This window comes from Carassius carassius, chromosome 6 (genome assembly GCF_963082965.1).
Source record: "Carassius carassius chromosome 6, fCarCar2.1, whole genome shotgun sequence".
Lineage (NCBI taxonomy): Eukaryota > Metazoa > Chordata > Actinopteri > Cypriniformes > Cyprinidae > Carassius > Carassius carassius.
In genome coordinates this window covers 26,102,782-26,124,218 of record NC_081760.1, presented here as the reverse complement: position 1 = coordinate 26,124,218, position 21,437 = coordinate 26,102,782, and the positions used below count along the sequence as shown (strand labels likewise).

The 21,437-nt window shown below is 36.1% G+C and overlaps 1 long non-coding RNA gene and 1 pseudogene across 3 annotated transcripts; both read left to right on the top strand.

Moving 5' to 3' along the window:
- Positions 1–12,025: 12,025 nt before the first annotated feature.
- On the top strand, positions 12,026–14,263 carry LOC132142546 (uncharacterized). 3 transcript variants are annotated; one of them, XR_009434080.1, is made up of 6 exons: positions 12,029–12,046; positions 13,237–13,281; positions 13,395–13,495; positions 13,603–13,668; positions 13,751–13,822; positions 13,941–14,263. It is a non-coding gene; the product is annotated as an uncharacterized LOC132142546 (long non-coding RNA). The 3 variants fall into 3 exon arrangements; XR_009434082.1 differs by having other exon boundaries at positions 12,030–12,046; positions 13,237–13,306; XR_009434081.1 differs by lacking the exon at positions 13,237–13,281 and having other exon boundaries at positions 12,026–12,046.
- Positions 14,264–15,887: 1,624 nt separating this feature from the next.
- LOC132142545 (protein arginine N-methyltransferase 9-like) lies at positions 15,888–19,675 on the top strand (annotated as a pseudogene).
- The last annotated feature ends 1,762 nt before the right edge of the window (positions 19,676–21,437 follow it).

Sequence of the window (21,437 nt, the reverse complement as noted above, 5' to 3'; positions counted from 1 at the left end):
GCAATTCTTAGTAATTTTAAGGCATGGTTTCTTAAACGTCATGTCTTAACTTGAAACCAAAAGTAATTAGCTAATAAAATAATTTGAATCAATATATCATGTTTAATTACTAGGTAACTAATTATTAGGTAAGTAGCCACGTAATAAGCAGGGTAATGTACAGACAGCTGGCTGTTATAACTGAATAAACCCCTTCAGTGTGATACAAGACCCTCATTCACGTCGGGTCCTGATCACACTGTCTGGATTTATTCTTGTGATAATGGCTGATTGCCTGTAAAAGATCCATTTCATGTCACACACTTAACCAAAAATTATATAAAGTCATAAGGTATTTTACAGTCTCCAGGCTCACATAATCTCTTACATCAACATTTCATAATTCATACAACATTTCATAATTCATAAAGAATGAATTGCTGTTAGTGTATATTAGGGGTGGCACGGTTCGCTGAAAGAAACCCGTACTGTTCGGTTCACCACACATGGTTCGGCACGTGCTGGGACAGCGGTTTAACTTAAATCCAAAGCATCTGTAATATGGTTTGCTATAAATAGCAGTTAATATATGTTTCTGTTGATGGATGTGCATTCTGGATTCCCAGACATTACAACAATAGCGATGAGGGGAAAAAAAAAACTGGACAAACCATTCACTCTTGATCAATGTGAAAGATTTATGCTGGAATATGCACTGCAGGCAGATTATGCATATATAATATCCATTTTATGCAAGTGCTGTTGGGCTTAAATTGTCGCAAAGGCGGCAATACGAGCAATTTGCTCCAGCACCTTAGCCGCAAGCACGTCTTGAAATATCAACCAGCAGAAAATGCCTTGTACACCTGATTATTCATGAAAAAAAAACGTCAGAAACCGGAAAACCGGTGTAATTTTGGAAAAAAAACAAACGGTATATACATTTTTGGTCAAACCGCCCAGCACTAGCATGAACAGTTATTTTTGCACCTGACTTTATTGAACTGATTTTTCAAAATGCATTGTTTGGATGTCCGGTTAGCACACTAATTTTTTTTTTTGTTTGTGTGCATGTATTCACACTCTATTTTTTGTAATTGATGTTAATAGCATTAGGTAAGTTGCGTTACATTTCACAATAAAATCAAGCTATTATCTGTATTTTTCTAGACTACAACATATTTGCCATACACATACATTTTACGAAACTTTTAGTGAATGAGACCTACATTTGTGCTCTTTGTTTAATTGTGATTTGAGTAATGTCTTAACCTAACCTTTCTTTCTCTGCTCTGACTTATTTTCTTAAGGATGACATTGATGCAGCTCGTGAACTTGCCATCAGAGGACTGTGTATCTTAATGAGGACCCTAAAGATCTCATTCAGGAGTATGTGGTGAGTAGTTATAGCTTAACTAATGGAATCTACTATGTTCAACAAGCAATACATTACTAAATCTAAAAACCATGGTTTCATCAAATATGCACATTGCAACATAACTAAATTAAAATTAGTTTATCCACTACATGTAGCTATAATTGTTTAACTTCTAAATGTTCGTACAGAGCACACATATTTACTTATTCAAGGACAACACTGGTAATACCGATATTACCGTTGGTGTGGGGGGAAGTGTTAGTTCATTGGAGTTTCCCTCATTTACTTTGCTTGCAAATGGTTTGTAAAAGTGCCATGCACATTTTACTTTCACTTTCAAATTAGCAGCAATTCAATTGCTGCAATTCGGCGTCAACCAATTATTTGAGTTTTTCCTCTTTTCCTCTGATTTCTTGGCTTCTTGTCATTTTACTTTAACTTTTACAAGCAACAAGTACATCAAACTCAGAACTTTTATTAACAAAACAAATAAAACTAAAATTTATATGCCTAATAAAATAACAATACTTACTGTGCGTTCACACCGCCGGCATCGAGAGCATCAGAGATCGCTCTTGCCGCTCTGCTCACGACGCTGCAGAAAGATTTGTGAGTGCTCAGACGCACTGACGTTGATCGAATGCGTTTAGTTTTTAAACATGTCTGTCCTCTAACTGAACTAGGCTAAATTATTTTTGTTACTATAAAAAAAAATCAAAACCGTGGTGGGGGGCGGTGCCGCGGTAAACAAAATGACGTAACCAGTATGGCTTAACACCGGTATAACTAAAAACACTGTCTATTGCAGCAAACCTATTCCCTATAACACTACTGTGCATATTCAATACCATGATATGCCACATTACTTAAAACCAGCACATGGCTAGTATCACATGATGGAAACAAATTACATTTCTAATTTCTAACAAGTCTAATTATATTTTTCTTATCTCCTATTCTTACAGTGTTATGACTTAAAGCCAGGGGTGTCGAACTCAATTCCTGGCGCAGCTCTGCACAGTTTAGCTCAAACTCTAATGAAACACACCTAATTTAGCTAATCAAGGTCTTTAGGATTACTAGAAATCTCCAGTAGATCTCCAGGAGCAGGATTGGCCACCCCTGATGTATATTTTACAGATGGTGTCAAATTTAACATACATTTATTTGCTAATTTGGAATGTGAGATGTCAACACAGATGTTTAGGGTTCTAAAAAACTAACCCAATTTTAGTAGTTCTTAAGTAAAAAATATAATGGGGGGGGGGGATGTGATAGTCCTTTCTTTAAGTAATATTCCATTATGCTACCCTTCATATTTCTTGTTCATGTGATAATTACATATTCATCTTTTTTTCTGTCTTTAGGACATGGAAGAAGATCTTTTACAGAGTGCTATTGAGAAGACTACCATGGGCATCTTCGTGATGAAGCACACTGCAGACAATGAAGCCCATAATGTAGGAATTGTGCTAGAGGGTGTGGCAGTGCTTCAGGACCTCGACAGCGTGGCTTTTGCAACTTCAATGTTGTTTGGTCTAATCTATACTCTTAACCTACAGTACCCCACAAAGTTGCGTTTTACATTTGAAATTTTGCAAAAACTCATCATGGAGTTGGATGCAGGTGAACTCTCTATCAAGGCCCAAAATTTCAAATCTAAACTCCACCAGTGAGATGGACCGATTTTTGAATGACTACTGAGACTACAAATAAGAAACCTCAGAAAATGTCAGCAGCCTTCATGCAATACCACCGCAGAGGATAAACCGTGATCTTGTTGTTTAGACTGTTCCCCTTTGCCTGCTCTTGTTTCTTTATCTTTTTTTTTTTTTATCTTTATCTTTCTTTGGACTGGCTCAGAAATTGATTTATTAGAGAGCTGAATCTATGACACATGGATGAACTAGCATAAATAAGATATACTGTTTATAGTTTAGGTAAGGATCAGATACTGTATTTTCACATTATTTTGTAATGTCTATATATAATTATCTTTGAAACGAAAGTGTTTTTCTTGAAATAACAGTTCCAGGTACTGCTTTTCTTGGGTACAGTTTTAAGGTTTCTGAGAGAAATGAAATAAATTAGTGTTCCAATGTTTTATTCGTTTTTAAACACACGGTTACATGCAGTGTAATGTTACTTTTAAAAAGTTGTAAATCTTGTAAAACTTATGAAGGTTTACATATATTGTTGATCTACATGTTATGCATACAAAATGAACTGTCTTTGTTTTTATACTAGTCTAATTAAAACTGATATGTATTTTTATTAAATTTAATCAGAGTTATTTATGCTACAGTATGCAGTATGCTACGTTTTTGAAAGCACAATGTTATTGAGACATGCCATTTAAATTACACATTGTTTAAATGATTAAATAAATTATTTACAAAAGGTTTTTTGTGTTACATGAAATTAAACATGCGACAACAAACCATTGAAATATTTATTAAAATTGAATTTTAGTGAAGTTATCAAAATTATGTTAAGATAACTTGATTTAATTGCACAGAATTAACATGATTGAAGCATATATCTGAAGTAAAATAATAATGTTAAACTAACATAACTGAATTATGTAAGTATAACTTAAAAAGATTATGTACACATTACTTTTTGAAATTGCATATGATTAACACAACCGTATTATAATGAAACCGCATAAATGCATAGGATACTCTGAACTCAAACTGAATGTGTGGAACCAATGTCCATAATTCAATTGAGTAAATCCAACAAATCTTTTTTTTCAATTCTTTTTGATCAGTAATTACTTGGCCCTGGATCAATAAGGCATTTAACTGAAAGTTTCTCTTGCCTTCTTTTTTCTAACCGACAGAAATAGGAAGTACTCCTTTCCCCCTCCTCAATCCATTTAGCCCTAGACCTGATAAAAGCTCCTTCTGCTTTACAAAGATTTCATCAAGTTTGTTTTGAAGACTTTGTAGTTTTCGTTTTTCATTTTCAGTAGGTGATGTTTTATTATGAAATACATTTATTTCTTTAATAATATTAGATTCAGATAATTTGTTACTTCGATTTAGTGTTTTACCAAAATTAATTGAGTATTCCATAATTTTAAATTTAAGATATTCCCATTTGGAGATATAGGACACTATTAACTCATCATTATGAATTTATTCGGTGCATCCCTAAAAGTAAGATAATATAAAAACTATTCTGGCTTAAGTGTAGATAGACAGTTGTAACTAGTCATTGGGAACATGAATTTAATCCAGATTTACTTTTGATGTTTGTAATATTGTTTTTTCCATTCTGTTTAGGAAGAACCAGCCACACCATATCCCACTGTACAGATTTTGGGAGCGTCTAACTGGAAACAGGTCTTAAGCGAGAAGAGAATTTTCAGCACTGAAAATGGAGGGATCTTTGCCGAGCAGTTGGGGTGGAGGATGGTGTTCTCTCTGCTTTTTGCACGTATTTTGTATTCAACCTTGCATATCCCTCGTACAACAGGAACACACTACTCTTTCTCCAAAGGCATGTGTTGAAGGTAACTGCACCTGGTGACCAACCATTGCCAACTGCTGTCGTCGGGATTATTAATCTTTTATCTTAGACTGAGAGGATGCCACGACCCTATGCATGTCCAAATTGTTCCCCACAGACTTTCATGAATATTGCTGCTTCCTTAAGCAAAAGACACCAATTCAAACAGTGTTGGGAGTTTTCATCAGAAAGCATGTTGAGTGATTATGAAAAAGTGACTGGAACAAGCATACGCACTCCATTAACATCTTTACCCAGAGAGCTTCAAAATACACTTAAAAGTCACAAAGGTTGTCAAGCCATAGATTTTGCTGGTAAAACACTTCAACGTGTAAAAGAGGTTTGTGTAAATAATGTAAAGTACAGCACCAAAGATGTGTTTGTTATTGATGTTGTGCATACAGAGGAAGTTCCTTTATTCTTTCAGGTTAAGTACGTTTTCAATGTAGATAGATTGTGGATACTGTGTGGGAAACTGTTGCTCCCACAATCGTTTGACTCTCATTTCCATGCATTTCGTGTTTCATATGATAAGGATTGGTTTTGTGTGATGCCAGGAGAGGAACCGGACCACCAGGCACTTGACCTTTATGTGGTTGATGACCATTTGTATGTAGGAGCCAGATATGCATAGTCACTCACCTACAAAACATTAGGTTTACATCTCATTAAAATGTTTATAATGCTATACATAATTTAATTACTCCTTTAAAACTGTTAATGTTATGTAAATTCAAGGGTATTGTGTGGAAGTTAAAAATGTAAAAGTCTAAATTGTATTGTGAATAGCTTGTGAATTTTTATTGTAGATTGGAAAATGAAATTGACATTTTAGTGAAATATTTTGTAGCAAATGGAGAAATGTTTTTTATGTTCTGTTAAAAATGTTTTAAATCTTCATTGTAAACTGTAGAGATGTATTTACTAAATAAATATTTGAACTTGTAACAAAGTATTCAAACACATGTATTTATGTGTATTGTGAATAGCTTGTGAATTTTTATTGTAGATTGGAAAATGAAATTGACATATTGTGACATTTTAGTGAAATATTTTGTAGCAAATGTTTTTTTATGTTCTGTTAAAAATGTTTGAAATCTTCATTGTAAACTGCAGAGATGTATTTTACAAAATAACCTGTAACAAAGTATTCAAACACTTGTATTTATGTGTATTGTTTCTCATATTAAATTGATGGTATTCAATAGAAAAATGGCCTTTAATAGTTCTTGAAGGAACATATTTGACACGGTTAAGGTACAAAAGGGCTTGTCACTGGGGTGGTACCTTAAAAGATCAAATTTGTACCTTAGATAAAGGTACAATATTGTACCAGTAAGTAAAAAAAAAAAAAAAAAAGGAACATTTTGGTTTTCCATGGTACAAATCATGTCCTTAAATGTACAAACTATAATGGTACAAATTTGTACCAGTAAAAGGTACCGCCCCAGTGACAAGGGTTTGTACCTTCTTTGGTACAAAATTGTACTTTTTTTTCAGAGCGTGTACATTATTTGGCTTAAACCAAGAATACTGTTTCATGTTAGGATATTTAAAGCGCCAAGGATCCAGCAAATTGTGAGTACGACAGAAATCAGTTAAAACAGGGTTATAAGAACTAAGCAGTGTTGGGAAGGTTACTTTGGAAATGTAATAGGTTACAGATTACAAGTTACCCTGTTTAAAATGTAATAGTAGTGTAACTTTTTCAATTACTTTATTAAAGTAATGTAACTAATTACTTTTGAGTACTTTTTGATTACTTTTCTAAATTTGTGAAAATTAAAGAATAATAAATAAAAGCATATACATCAACTCAAATACAGTTATCTAATAAGCATGTGACGTATTCTGTGTAATAAACTCCTGAAACATTGGTGTTTTTTTTAAACTGCTGTCTCTTTGTATATGATGATAAACTGTAAAAAATGATCTGATCAAAAAGTTATGATAACTTATATATGTCATTAAATCAGACATAAAAAAATGTGTTTTGAAATTTCAACTCAATTGTTTGAGTTTTCAATCTTCCAATTTAGGTTCATAAGTTACTTCAATGAATCACAAATTCCAGGTGCTTGAATGAACTTGCCATTTTAAATTGAGTGGAAGACAGCTCTTTGCGCATCTCGAGACGAACAACACTGTTGAGTGTTAATAGTCACATCCAGGACATTTGCTCGTGTGCGCACACCAGTGTCAAGTACCCATAGTCAGTGATGGTCTGGGGTGCCATGTGAAGTGAAGTGAAGTGACATTCAGCCAAGTATGGTGACCCATACTCAGAATTTGTGCTCTGCATTTAACCCATCCGAAGTGCACACACACACACACACTGTGAGCACACACCCGGAGCAGTGGGCAGCCATTTATGCTGCGGCGCCCGGGGAGCAGTTGGGGGTTCGATGCCTTGCTCAAGGGCACCTAAGTCGTGGTATTGAGGGTGGAGAGAGAACTGTACATGCACTCCCCCCACCCACAATTCCTGCCGACCCGAGACTCGAACTCACAATCTTTCGATTGGGAGTCCGACTCTCTAACCATTAGGCCACGACTTCCCTAATGTCAGCTGCTGGTGTTGGTCCACTGTGTTTTATAAAGGGCAGGGTCAATGCAGCTAGTTATCAGGAGATTTGTGGTTTAAGCATGCTGTGGTTTAAGCAGCTAAATGTAAGCACTATAAACCTAATAAAATTCAAAATACATATTGACAAAATAAGAATTTGCACTGATTTGCTTTGACTTGCTTTTATACTGATTTGCTTTGACTATATGTTAAAAAAATTTAAGAATATGTTTAAATGTATTGAAAACACTGTAATTGTAATTTTATAATTGTAAATGCATTGATTTGTGGATTATTTTATATATATGTATGTATGTATGTTTTTTTTTGTTTGTTTTTACTTGAACATTGAACACCTGAACACATTTTGACACATTCTGAGTACATTTTAACACCATGCTGGATTTACAAATAAACTCTTTCAGTGTTTTAATGTACTCTGTAAGTAATGTACATATTTCACACTTTTGACAGTGGTATTTTAACTCTAAAACGGAGGGAGTCATATATACATTTCAAGAGTGTTAAATTTGACTAAAATTGAGTTCAATGTACACTGGCGTTTTTGCTGTGCTGGGTGCCTCATTTTTCCATCAGACAAGATGAGTCGGCTTGGCGTGAACAAGTTTCTTTGGCAATGAATGTTTGGGGCTTACCCTCCTTGTGAAGGGTGTCAATGATTGTCTTCTGGACAACTGTCAGATCAGCAGTCAACCCCATGATTGTGCACAACCCTTCTTTTTATCTTAGCCTCATTATGTGACCTGCACCCAACTGAAGTTTGGTACCAAAAAAGTATTGATTGCAAGTTTGAGATGATTGAAGTGTTTATGTATAGCTTGTATTGGGTTAACATTGGTTTTAATAATAAAAATAAAGTTTTGTACTCAAATTTGTCTGTTTTTATAATTAAGTTAAAACAAGACATTCTTTTAGATCATCTTAACTCGATACCCTAATTCTAAGACATTACTTAATTGAAATTACTAAGTTGAACCCACTAATGGGGATAAGTTAACAGAATGCTCTTTACTGAGTTCCCTTTATTTTGAACTTGCATAGCTAAGTTGAAACAACAATAATTGTATAGTCATGTTGACTCACAGAAGGCAATTCACAGCTTAACAAGACTCAAAATAATGAGTTAAAACAATTCATTAATCCATTTTGTTTTTAATTGAAATTTTGAGGCAGCTGCTTAACTTATGATTTTAAGTAGAACCAGGTAGATCTTTTTTACAGTGTAGTTTTCTCAAAATAAGTAAAATGCACATTAAGTGACACAAAGCAGTTCTAGAAATTATGTTTATGTGCTCGTGTACTCCTATATTGAGGCAGCAGAGGTTGAAAACGCTGCGAGCTTCAGTAGGCCTATATATGTGTAGTAAATGAAACCATGACTTTGCTATTAATTTACAGGAGGGGCGGACTGGGAAAAATATTCAGACTGGAAAATTCAAACTCATACAAACAAATTCATGGACAAAACTATTTTTTGTATGGACCTGACATAAAAAAAAGGTTTAAATCTTTAATTTGGGGACATGCAAAATAATTAAAAGTTCTCTCCTGAACTGCACCTTCACTTCTATTTTTCTCTTCAGTCTCTTTATTTTGCCCTGTTATCCATCTCTCTCATGACTTTAATACTCAAGATTGAACAAAACTATACTTTACAATACAATACTCTACAATGCTACAATATCTTTATAGAAAAATCCTAATACTGTACACGAGTCATGTTTTTCCCTTGTTTTTCCCATGTTTTTCCCATGTTTTACAAAAAATTACCATGCTTTTATTAGCCTATATAAAAGTAAAATAACCTTGTTTTGTTTTTTTGCAAATGGATTTGTATTTATTTTTAAATAAATACATTTGTAAAATAATTTTACATTTTTGGTTACCACATTTAAACCATAGTAACCATTTTCTCTGGATTTATAGTTAAATTTTCGTAAGGGTTGTGTTGTTGTTTGTCGTAGCTCCCCCTAAACCTATAAAAAAATCGGATTTTTTTTCAGATAAATTCCTACTGTAACATTACAACTGATAATAATGATGTCCTTTATATAGTATTTTGAGTGATGACTGGTGAGCAACCTGGTGTTGCTTGATTAAATAAATTAAAAAAACAAAGACAAAAAAAGCATCTTTACAGATGAAACTGACCTAAAACCCTGAACAGTAGTTCTGCTTCTCTGCTCCAGCAGTCCACTGTATTCTCTCTCTCTCTCTCTCTCTCTCTCTCGCATTGATTACTCTGAGTCTGATCCCAACCGTTTGGCGGAGGCGCGGAGAGCGCGCGAGTCATGACTAACAATTCATGACTTATTAGAGATTTAATTATCAAATGGCGGATTCGCAAATGATCACTTTAGTACATTCGGCAGGCAATTATACAATAATGATATTAAATAGTGGGGAAAAATCGGCTGCCAGGCCACCGGGAATTGTCCCGGTTCTCCCGGTGTCCAGTCCGCGCCTGATTTCCACAGACACGCAGAATGGGCAAGTCATATATTGCATTTTTGGGGCTTAATATTCACAGACACTAGTCCATGTCATGTTTTGATTCAAGTGTACTGACCTACTTTTGATTTAGTCATCCAAAATGTGGCATATTCCGTCCGCGTTTTATGACTGGATTCTACGAACCAGACTGTGTTTCCGCATCCCGGAAATTATTAGGGCGGTATGTCTCAGAATAGTCAGTGCAATTTGGGAAAGAAATCAGTTAAATCTGTATGTGGATGTGTGTAAATATTCAAATGTAATCCCCTTTGTAATCGTTAAAAATTTCATAAGTAACTGTAATTTAATTACTCATTTTTTCGTAGTAACTGTAACTAATTACAGTTACAATAATTTTGTAATTAAATTACGTAACGCCATTACATGTAACTAGTTACTCCCCAACACTGGAACTAAGGCTACATCTGGAGGGATATCTATCAAGGCATTCATCACTGACCATGTTAAAATCACCACCCATAATTATATTAGCAGTCAGATAATTTAGTTTAAGGTTTACAATGACACTGGAAACATCTGAAATCAACTGTCTGTTTTGAATTACGTTATTGAAACCATAAACATTGACCATAATAAAATAATGGCCATCCATATTCATGACACAGATTAACAAGTGCCCATTATTGCCGAATTTAGATGTCACTAATTTACCAGGTGGGTTACAAAAAACAGCCACACCTGCTGATTTAGTGGACCCATGATCAAAAAGGATTTTGTCTCCCCATTGATTTATCCAAAATCTTTCATCCTCTGGTTTGGAGTGTGTTTCTTGCAACAAAATAAATTGTGCTTTTTCGCCCTTGCAAAACAAAAATAATGACTTTCTCTTAGTGTTCTCTCTTAAGCCCCTAACATTAAGTGAAATACAAGAAAAAACTAAATAAACAAAACTGGCAACTGCCAACAAATATTAGTCAGATCAAAAAAATATACTTCGGAAAAAATTTTGTAACGAAAGTCCAAACAGGCACTGTCCCTTCAAACTGCATTCAATGCAAAATGACCCTCCAAACAAATTCTATTAATCAAAAGGTTATTTCAAGCTTTAAATTCTAAAGCATTTGTTCATAAACCTTATGTGTTCCTAAGTAACTCTTTGTTCATTTATATATCCAACACCTCCTCTGAAGTATGCTTCCCCGCATCTCTAGCTTCTTTAATCTTTAATGGCCACAGAGCAGCTCGGGTCTCCCTGTCGGCTTTGCAGAGATCTTCGATGAAGTCGATACGAAGCCCTTTGCAGATCGCGTGGTCCTTTGTCATTCTCCACAGTGCATCTTGGTGTATTCTCTGAGTAAGTTGAATGATGACATGCCTTGTTTTATTTTTTTCACGTCTGCCTATTCGATGAACCGAGTCAACAATGTGATTGATGTTCGAGGACCAAGATGGGGAAATTTTCACCAGCAACTGTGCAACCGCCTCACGTATGTCTTCACCTTCCTTTTCCTTTAGACCACGAATCCTCAGAATCCATCGGGGTTTGTATCTCTCCAGCTCCAAGACACGCTCCATCAACACCTCGTTATCTTTCTTTAAAGCTGATACTTCGCGGACCGAAGACTGCAACTGAGTTTTGCAGTCCTTGATTTCGGCCGCGTTGAACTCAACTGCCTTGGCTATACTTGTTAACATGATGGAATTCTGTTGTAGCTGAGTACCTAGCATGTCCACCTTATCTGTTAGCTGCTTTATCGCTTCTAAGACTGCATTCATTCCTTCTTTCCCTTCTCTCCCCGTATCCTTCCTCTTAACTGTTGGTGCATTCTTTACCGGCGAAAGGATCTTTTCTTTTAGTATACTCAGTGGAAACTTCCATCCTCGTAGCATACTCATGGCCATCAACTACCTCGTTACTGCGGCATGAAGCAAGATTCTTTTTTGTAGTCATAGTGCACCTTATTTTCTTTTGTTTTACAGATTCTTAATATATTCAACTTCAAAAGGAACACATTATAGCGACTGGAAAGTGTAACGAAAAAAAAAAAACTGGGACAGTCCTCAAGAGCTCACAACATACGTTGCACCCTATCCGCCATCTTGCCAGGACCCTTCTTCAAACTTAAACTCAGGTATTTTTATCTCTGCATCGCTAAAATGGTGAACTGACGCTGTTGTAACATGCAGTGTAAGAAAAATACACAGGGCTTACGTGAAAATTACTCACAAAAGGATTAATAAACACTATGGATTTATAGATTTATATCGCGAGCAATGTTGATGTCTGGCCACTGATCTATAAATCATATATACACCACATATAGTCATGTATAGATCAATGTGTCTGTCCAATGTTTTTTTATTAAGTTATCAAGTTCAATTACAAACCTTTACGCCACATTTCAACAACTGAACACATATTATTAGTGTTGATACAGCCAAATGGAAAGAAAAAAATAACAATAATCACACCATAAGATAAAACAGAATAAATAAAGGAAAGAAAAAGAAGGATGATGGTCTTATTCTAACAACAAAAACAAGTTCAAAGCATACAAGAGTTTCTGGGCGTTCCTGTCCATCCTGTAATGAAGAGATTTTGCAAATATCTTTAGTTCATTCTTCCATCCGCTGAAGTGAGGTTTAACCTTTAAAAACGTACATCTAATCTAGTATTTGCACAAAGTAATTAAGTTATTTATCAAAAAGTCTAGGATCTTTTCCTTCAACAATACTCCAACCTTAATTGAGATCACAGTCAAAGGCTGTATTGATATCTGTTTGGAATGAAGACAGTTTTGAAATTCCAGCCAAAAAGTCTGTACAGATTCACATTGGAAAAACAAATGATCTACAGTTTCAATATCTTTCTCACAGAACCTGCATGAATTGTTCTCCCAATTAAATATTTCTTGTAGGAAGTTTTTAGATGGATAAATGTAATTTAGAATTTTTAATTTTACTTCTTTGGCTTTAGGAAGAACTGGATAAGTAAAATAACACTTCCTTATTTTCTTTGCCTCTTCTTCACTAAATTCTTGAAGAACATACTTTCTTTTCAGTTGACTGGGGAAGTACAGTTTGCATAATACATTTCTGATAAACTTATTTGTTAATTGTTTGCTCTTTAAATATTTACCTTCAGTACATGATGGATAACATAGGTGTAACTTAGTTTTCGGTGGCTTGTGGTAAAATAACGTAGTGAATAATAAAAGGACAGGATCGTTTTGTATGTGTATGCCTTTAGCATTTGTTATATAATGTTAAAAAGGTCATATTAGGTGGTTGTTTTCATATTTAATTTTTCATTCACTTCCAGGGATCGGATTAGCATGGAAGATGCAGCACTCTTTACATTTTAAATGTATATTGCCACCCTAGAAGTCAAAGTCTTTTTACATGTGACGTTAACACGTACATATTTATTTTTTTCTATTTTGTTGTTCTGTTATTCTATTGTTAAACTTTTTGTTTCAGATCAAATGTATATCAAGTGTTATCCATCCTCATAACACCTCCACAAATAGAGACTGAAACTTCTGAGCACCATCACCTTGTCTGCTTTGGGACTGTCATAGGTGAATGATGCAGTACTTTTCTGTGCTGAATTTACATAACGTCAGTAGCTACACAGACATAGTTTTGTTCCAGTTTTGCTGTGCTCATGTCTTCTTTGTGTCACCAGCCCAGCAATCAGATGCATCAGAACAACAAAGCACAACTGTGGTGGCCCAGGCACCTTCAGCAACAAGTAAATTGCTTTAACATTAATGATAATGAAATGTCAGTATTGTAATTAAACTTGACCCATCTGATGTAATTGTTCATGCCAGAGATCTAACAACACTGTCAGTCAGGAGCATATTTAACAGGAGCCACACTCAACTGGCTTGATGGTGACTTCAGTAAGTGTGGTTGACCCTCTTGTTTTTGTGGCTATAGCAATTAGGCTAAGTAATCTCACTCTCTTCCATTTCCCTAACATGAAACTTTTGACTGAAACATGAAAATGTTACTGAACAGGTGCAGTGAAGATATTTAAAGAGACACTATCACTATCTAAAGTACAGAAAGCCGTACATCATCTCTACGTGCAGTCACCTACAGTGCAGTCAGCTTCACAAAGACTGTGGGGCTGGTCACCAGAAAAATGGACAACAGGGAGTGCTTTTGGGGTTTTACTCCTCAAATGACCACCCTGGCTACTGTAGCTGGGATTGCTTCACAGACGATGGAGGTCTTGAAGAGTAAAGTGTGCGTGCGTGCGTGCATGCGCACACATTATGTTTTTACTGTAACAATTATGGTCACTTGCAGTTCATGTGTTTTCAGTGTAGTGTAAGATGTGTTAAAACTTCTAAATTGTGGAAGTTATTCTTCATTATTTTACTGTGGTTATTTTGTATATGTTGTTATTTTGATTAAAATACAAAATTCAACACACACAATTCTGGTTGAGGTATTATTTTAATAATTTATTTAATATTTCATTATTATTTCACTGCTAAATATTACAAACAAGGTTAACTTTCTAAAATGTATGGAATGTTACATTGGCAGTTGTACATTGGTAAAACAAACATGAACAAAAGGCAGAAGCCCTAAAAATATGGATTGTGGATGTCTGTAGTGCAAATTGCTGGGGGGAAATTAAAAAAAAATTGCTGTGGTGTCATAAACCGCAGTATATTATTATTTTTATTATTTCTACTAGGTAAAAGTAACAACGATAAAAGTACAGAACATATTAACATTACGTACAAAGAGGTGACATAACTTGCAAAGCACCCTTTATACATGTATATAACAAGTAATAATACAAAACGAAAGTTTGGTGGAGTTGACGTATTTTCGCTCTTGAATGGAGCTCCACTCGCCCCCACGAAGGTGACGTAATTCTACGGAAAGTGTTGCCCGGACCAACATGGCGGCCGTGTCATTAGTGGAGGCGACGTAATTCTACGGAAAGTGTGGCCCGGTCCAACATGGCGGCGGCGTCGCTAGTGGAGGTGACGTATTTCCGCTCTTGAGTGGAGCTCCACTCGCCCATATGTCTGCAGCCAGACCCTCTTGGAGCTGCTCGAAAGTAGTTTCTAAATATGGGCATAAAACAAAACATAGTACACACACACACACAGAATCTTTAAAAGCGCAGTTGTGGTTTAATGATAGAGACAGACTGGAGGAGTCCACAGGGAAATAATTAAATACACACACAGTCCAGCGATCTCAACTTAGCAAACCAGAGATAGGTACATACAACCTTAAATCAACCAGCTTCAATCCAAAGATTGTGCATTTTACAAACAAATAATGCTGACATTTTTAAATTAAATATGCATATTAAACAGCAGCATGCAATTATTATGATTTCTTATTTATGTGGAGGAAAACTATGTAATGTTCAGTGATGTTATTCTTATATGAGAAAATATATAAATTTCTTATCACCTATTTTTTATCATCACGTTTGCTATATCTACTGCATGCATTTTTTTAAACTAAAAGGTTTGATGGATTAAATATAAATAAATAATGCTTAATAATTAGTAATTTATATATATATATATATATAAATAAAACATCAGATATACAGATCTGGCGCAGTGGATAAGACACACGTCTTTGGTGTGAGAGACCCGGGTTTGAATCCACTGTGAGACACCAATGTGTACCTGGGCAAGACACTTAACCCCTAGTTGCTCCAGAGGCGTGCGACCTCTGACATATATAGCAATTGTAAGTCGCTTTGGATAAAAGTGTCAGCTAAATGTATTAATGTAAATATACATATATATAATATTAATTAAATAAACAGCTTCTACCCAGATTTATACTATGTATTAACTGAAATAAGTTGGAACATGTTAGATTTCACAATAAATTATTTTTTTGTATTGTTATATTTGAAAATTTCACAACTTAAGCTTGTGATACAGTACATGACCAGTTCTGTCATACACAGAAAAGATGCCTAATGCCACTACAAGACCCAAGAGGACGAGGCGTCATAGATGAGCTCAGAGAGGAGATGCTGCAAGAAATGAGCTGTTGTCAAGATCATTGGAAAGTACTCAGCAGTGTCTGTTCAGTCAGGACTATGACACTGCTTTTGTTCACTCTCAGATGGCTCTGTAAGACTTTGCAAATGTAAGCCTCCTCATGCTTCCTTAATGTTCATCAGTCTGTTTACTGCACCTGTGTGGTGAAGTTGATCTAGTTTCAGAACCTTATTGTAAATGTGTGTGTTTTGAACTGATAGGAGTCCTTTAGATTCACTCTGTTTAAATGGGCTGATGAGCTGGACTCTCTTGGACATATCCAGGAACTCTTTGATTGCTATGAACAAGCTTTGGAGTTGTTTCCAGTGGATGAGGTCATAGTGAACAGCATGTGAGAGCATCTGTTCAGGTTTCAACTCTTTCTTTTTTTTCTTTCTTTGATCTGTTATTTACTGGTTTAATCTGTGTAAAATAACAAAGTTGCGTTCATTTTACAGAGATAATAAAATATAATGTATGCACTATAGTTTAAAGTGTAGGGTTGCTAATATATTTTCATACTTTTAAAAGAATTCTCTTCTGCTGACCAAGGCTGCATTTATTTGATGAAAATACAGTAAAAACAGTAATATTGTGAAATATTATTACAAATTAAAATAACTGTTTATTTTTTTTTTTTGATAAATAGAAAGAAAGTTTAAAATATAAATTAAAGTTGATTTGAAATATACATACTGTACTGATCCCAAACCTCTGAATGGTAACCCAAAAGATCCGGAGTCATTTAAGTTGGTTTCTCTTATTTCGGGATGAAGCTGCAGGCCATTTTTACAAAGCCCTTTAACTTCGACCAGACTTCCCAGAGGCGAAGGAGAGCCTTTACTGTGTTGCCAACTGGTTGGTGGAACGCTGGCACTTCTTAATGCTCAGTGACCATGGGCGGAACCACAAATACTAGTTGGCTATCAAAAAATCTTTTGAGGGAAGATACAGCTCAATTCTGTATATTGGAACTGGCACGGGCATCCTCGGGTGAGATTTTTTGGGTGAGGCTTATTACATAACATTGTTATTTAACAAACATCTGTTTCAGTTGATATATATAGTGAGTGTGGTTTGACGCAGGCATTGCTGAGGTCTATGCTTGTGAGCTGTCAAAGACAATGTATGAGCTGGCATGCGAGGTGCTCTCAGCCAATGCGATGGCAGATAGCATCAAGATCCTTCACCTGAAGTCTCTGGACATGGAAATTCCAAAAGATATTCCAAACAGGTAAATATTACTGTGTATGGTAACCAGGGGCGTCATGCATTCATGATTTTGAGGGGGCACATTTTGGGGGGGGGGGGGGGGGGGGGTTTGGGGGGGTCGAGAGTATAAGTCATTCTACGAAAGCACTGTATAACTGATATAGGCTTATTTTTTTTATTATTTTTTTCCTTTTTATTCAAAACAATTCCAAACATGCTTAATATATCAGGAAATATCTCGTTTCTCAAATATGTGTAGGTAAACGCGTTTTGCACCTTTATAGATTGTTATTTGATCAATATATGGAAATGTAGTGTAATCTATTAACTACACATAAAAACCTGACTTTTTACTTAAGTGCCATATCATGCCATAAAATATTTTTAATACGACTGAATTTGCATTTAATGTAAATTTTAATAGCAATATTGTAAGATACTTATTTTAACACTTTCATTTTACAGAGAGTAAAGAACATTTACATTTTAAAAAAACATTTTTATTCAGTCTAGCCAGAGTTCAGGCACTCTCAAAAACTCCCATTAAAATCACTGAAGCACTTTACATTATGAAACGAATATCTTACTTACATTCGTAAGCACATCAGCACTTTTTGTTGTTTCTGATGAGAGAATTCGCTAAATAATTCAGTCAGCGAGCAAGTGAACAAAACACCGCGTTTCAGTGATGACTCTTCTGGGCGTCTCTCATTGGCCATTGCATCCATAAGCGCAACAGAATAGTTTCTGATTGGTTATCATGAAGCGTTGTATGAACGCGTCTGTCTCTGGCTCAGCGCCAGCCAGCGAACGCAGATTTGAATTTTTAAAATCCACTTGGCTCAGAAATCTGAGGGGGCACTTTGAATGGGCACGACGCCTCTGATGGTAACCGGATTCATGCTGACGGTTTTAAACTGGACAAAATATGTCCTTTTTTTCCCCAAGCATAAATCTTATGATATCATTTACACTACCATTCAAAAGTTTGGGACACTAGTAAGATTTTATTTTATTTCTTTTTTTTTAAGTCTCAGCAAGGTCACAATTGTTTGATTAAAAATACAGAAAAAAATAGTGATACTGTACAACAGTAATAGATTGAGACGCTGATACATGCATGGAAGCAAACAGCTACTTTTACCTTCACCTGAAGTCTCTTTCTGAATGATTTCAGTATATGTATGAGGTACTGTTCTGATCAGTAAATCTACAGTGAGGTCACATGATGCCACAAATTCAACTCTGATTATAGAGTAATCCTTTTATGCAAATTACTTTATCCTGTCTAATTTGATGTTTATCCGGCAGTGGTCGGTGATTAAGAGATTTTAGTCTCTGAAAATGAAAGTTTTCTTGTCATGAAGTGAAGTGAAGTGACATTCAGCCAAGTATGGTGACCCATACTCAGAATTTGTGCTCTGCATTTAACCCATCCGAAATGCACACACACAGAGCAGTGAACACACACACACACTGTGAGCACACACCCGGAGCAGTGGGCAGCCATTTATGCTGCGGCGCCCGGGGAGCAGTTGGGGGTTCGATGCCTTGCTCAAGGGCACCTAAGTCGTGGTATTGAAGGTGGAGAGAGAACTGTACATGGACTCCCCCCACCCACAATTCCTGCCGGCCCGGGACTCGAACTCACAACCTTTCGATTGGGAGTCCGGCTCTCTAACCATTAGGCCACTAGGCCACGACTTCCCCATGATGATGGATAGAGACAAGCATACTTGGCAAAAGATTACATACTATGCTGTACCAGAACCAGATCCTTTCTTCTAAATCCTTACTTCAAATTTGTAAAGCTTTTTCCCATACCAGTGTCAGAGAGTTCTGGGGTAACAGGGAAACCTAGTGGCTATCCACACAGTTGTTGGTGAATCAGTTCTACAGTCAATTATAGAGAATATGTTTTTAGCAGCACTTTTAGCATGCTAAGTTTCCTAGTGGATGGACGTATACTGTTGTATATAGCAGCTATAAATTAACATTAACAGTTTGGATTTATTAGAAAAAATGATTATTGATGATGATCTCAACAGAACACTTGAAAACCGAGAGACTAAGCTGCTTATGTGTGTGACACATTGATAAAGTTTAGATTACACTTCTCTTAACACAGTTACTAAAGAAGCAAGCTCTTCTTGAGTATGATCTAAGAAAGATTAGAGTGAACATTTAGTGATTGAATTACTAATCAATGTTCTGCAGGCTGTGTGCGTCTTCAGTGGAAGGCTTGAATCTGTCTGCAGTAGGACAGATCTGTAGTCCAGTTAGATGTTTGGCTGATACTGAGGACAGCACAGAACTCTTCAACACTGAAAGACTGAGCCACCCGCGTGCTTTAAAGCATCATGCAACACTGAAAAAAGACTGGAGTAATGGCTGCTGAAAATTCAGCTGTGTCAAAAACAGGAATAAATGAGATTTTAAAATATATTAAAATAGAGAACAGTCTATTTAAATTGCAATAACGTTTCACATTTTGAGTATTTTGAAGTACTTTTGATGAAATACTGGTGGAAGTTTCCTGTAAGGAATCTTGTGTCAGGCCATGCTGCACTGCTATCATAAGAGATGGACAATGCAACCGGACCATAAAGATTAATAAATAAAATCATAAAAATCCCATAGACTTTCATTGATGGAATGTTTAGATGAGCCAAGCTCCAAAGCCCATTAGACTCGATCAAGCTTCGCTTCTATGTACTATTTCTAATCAATTTAAACTCATTCAAACTCATCTAATATTTCTTATCTATCTATCTATCTATCTATCTATCTATCTATCTATCTATCTATCTATCTATCTATCTATCTATCTATCTATCTATCTATCTATCTATCTATCTATCTATCTATCCATACTCATCCTTTCTAATCATCCTACTACTTATCCTATTCCATCTCATCTCCTTCAAGCCATCTCTCCTGCAGTTGTACCTGCACTCACTCACATCATTAACACATCCCTCCACACTGGTGTTTTTCCCTCATCATTTAGACAGGCTCGTATAACTCCACTACTTAAAAACCCACCCTCAACCCATCTCTTTTAGAGAACTACAGACCAGTTTCCCTTCTTCCTTTCATTGCAAAAACACTTGAACAAGCTGTGTTCAACCAAGTCTCTGGATTTATCACACAAAACAACCTCCTTGACAGCAACAAATCTGGCTTCAGAAGTGGACATTCAACTGAGACTGCCTTGCTCTCAGTAGTTGAAGCCCTAAGACTGGCAAGAGCGAAATCCAAATCTTCAGTACTTATCCTGCTTGATCTGTCCAGTGATTTTGACATGGTTAACCACAAGATCCTCCTGTCAACCCTACTGGCAAAGGGCATCTCAGGAACTGCACTCCAATGGTTTGAGTCTTACCTATCAGATAGGTCCTTCAAAGTATCTTGGAGAGGTGAGGTGTCCAAGTCACAACATCTAACTACTGGGGAGCCTCAGGGCTCAGTTCTTGGACCACTTCTCTTCTCTGTCTACATGGCATCATTAGGTTCTGTCATTCAGAAACATGGATTTTCATACCACTGCTATGCTGATGACACTCAACTCTACCTCTCATTCCATCCTTCCATTGGATCCGACGGTAGCTACTCGCATCTTAGCTTGTCTAACAGACATTTCTTGCTGGATGAAGGACCATCACCTTCAACTCAACCTTGCCAAGACAGATTTGCTTGTGGTTCCAGCAAACCTATCGTTTCGTCACAATTTCAACATCAAGTTAGGGACATCAACCATGACTCCTTCAAAAACAGCCAGAAACCTTGGATTTATGATTGATGATCAGCTGACTTTCTCAGACCACATTGCTAAAACTGTCTGGTCCTGCAGATTTGCTTTATTCAACATCAAGAAGATCAGGCCCTTTCTTTCGGAACATGCTGCACAAATCCTTGTTCAAGCTCATGTTCTGTCCAGGCTGGACTATTGCAATGCTCTCTTGGCAGGTCTTCCAGCCAGTTTTATCAAACCTTCACAATTAATCCAGAATGCAGCAGCAAGATTAATCTTTAATGAGCCGAAAAGAATACACGTCACACCTCTGTTTATCAATTTGCACTGGCTACCAATAGCTGCTCGCATAAAATTCAAGGCATTGATGTTTGCCTACAAAACCACCACTGGCTCTGCACCCATTTACCTAAATTTATTACTTCAGACTTTTGTGCCCTCTAGAGGCTTGCGTTCTGCAAGTGAAATTCACCGGAAGTAGTCTGGGTTTTCCCAGGCTAGGTGGAATGACCT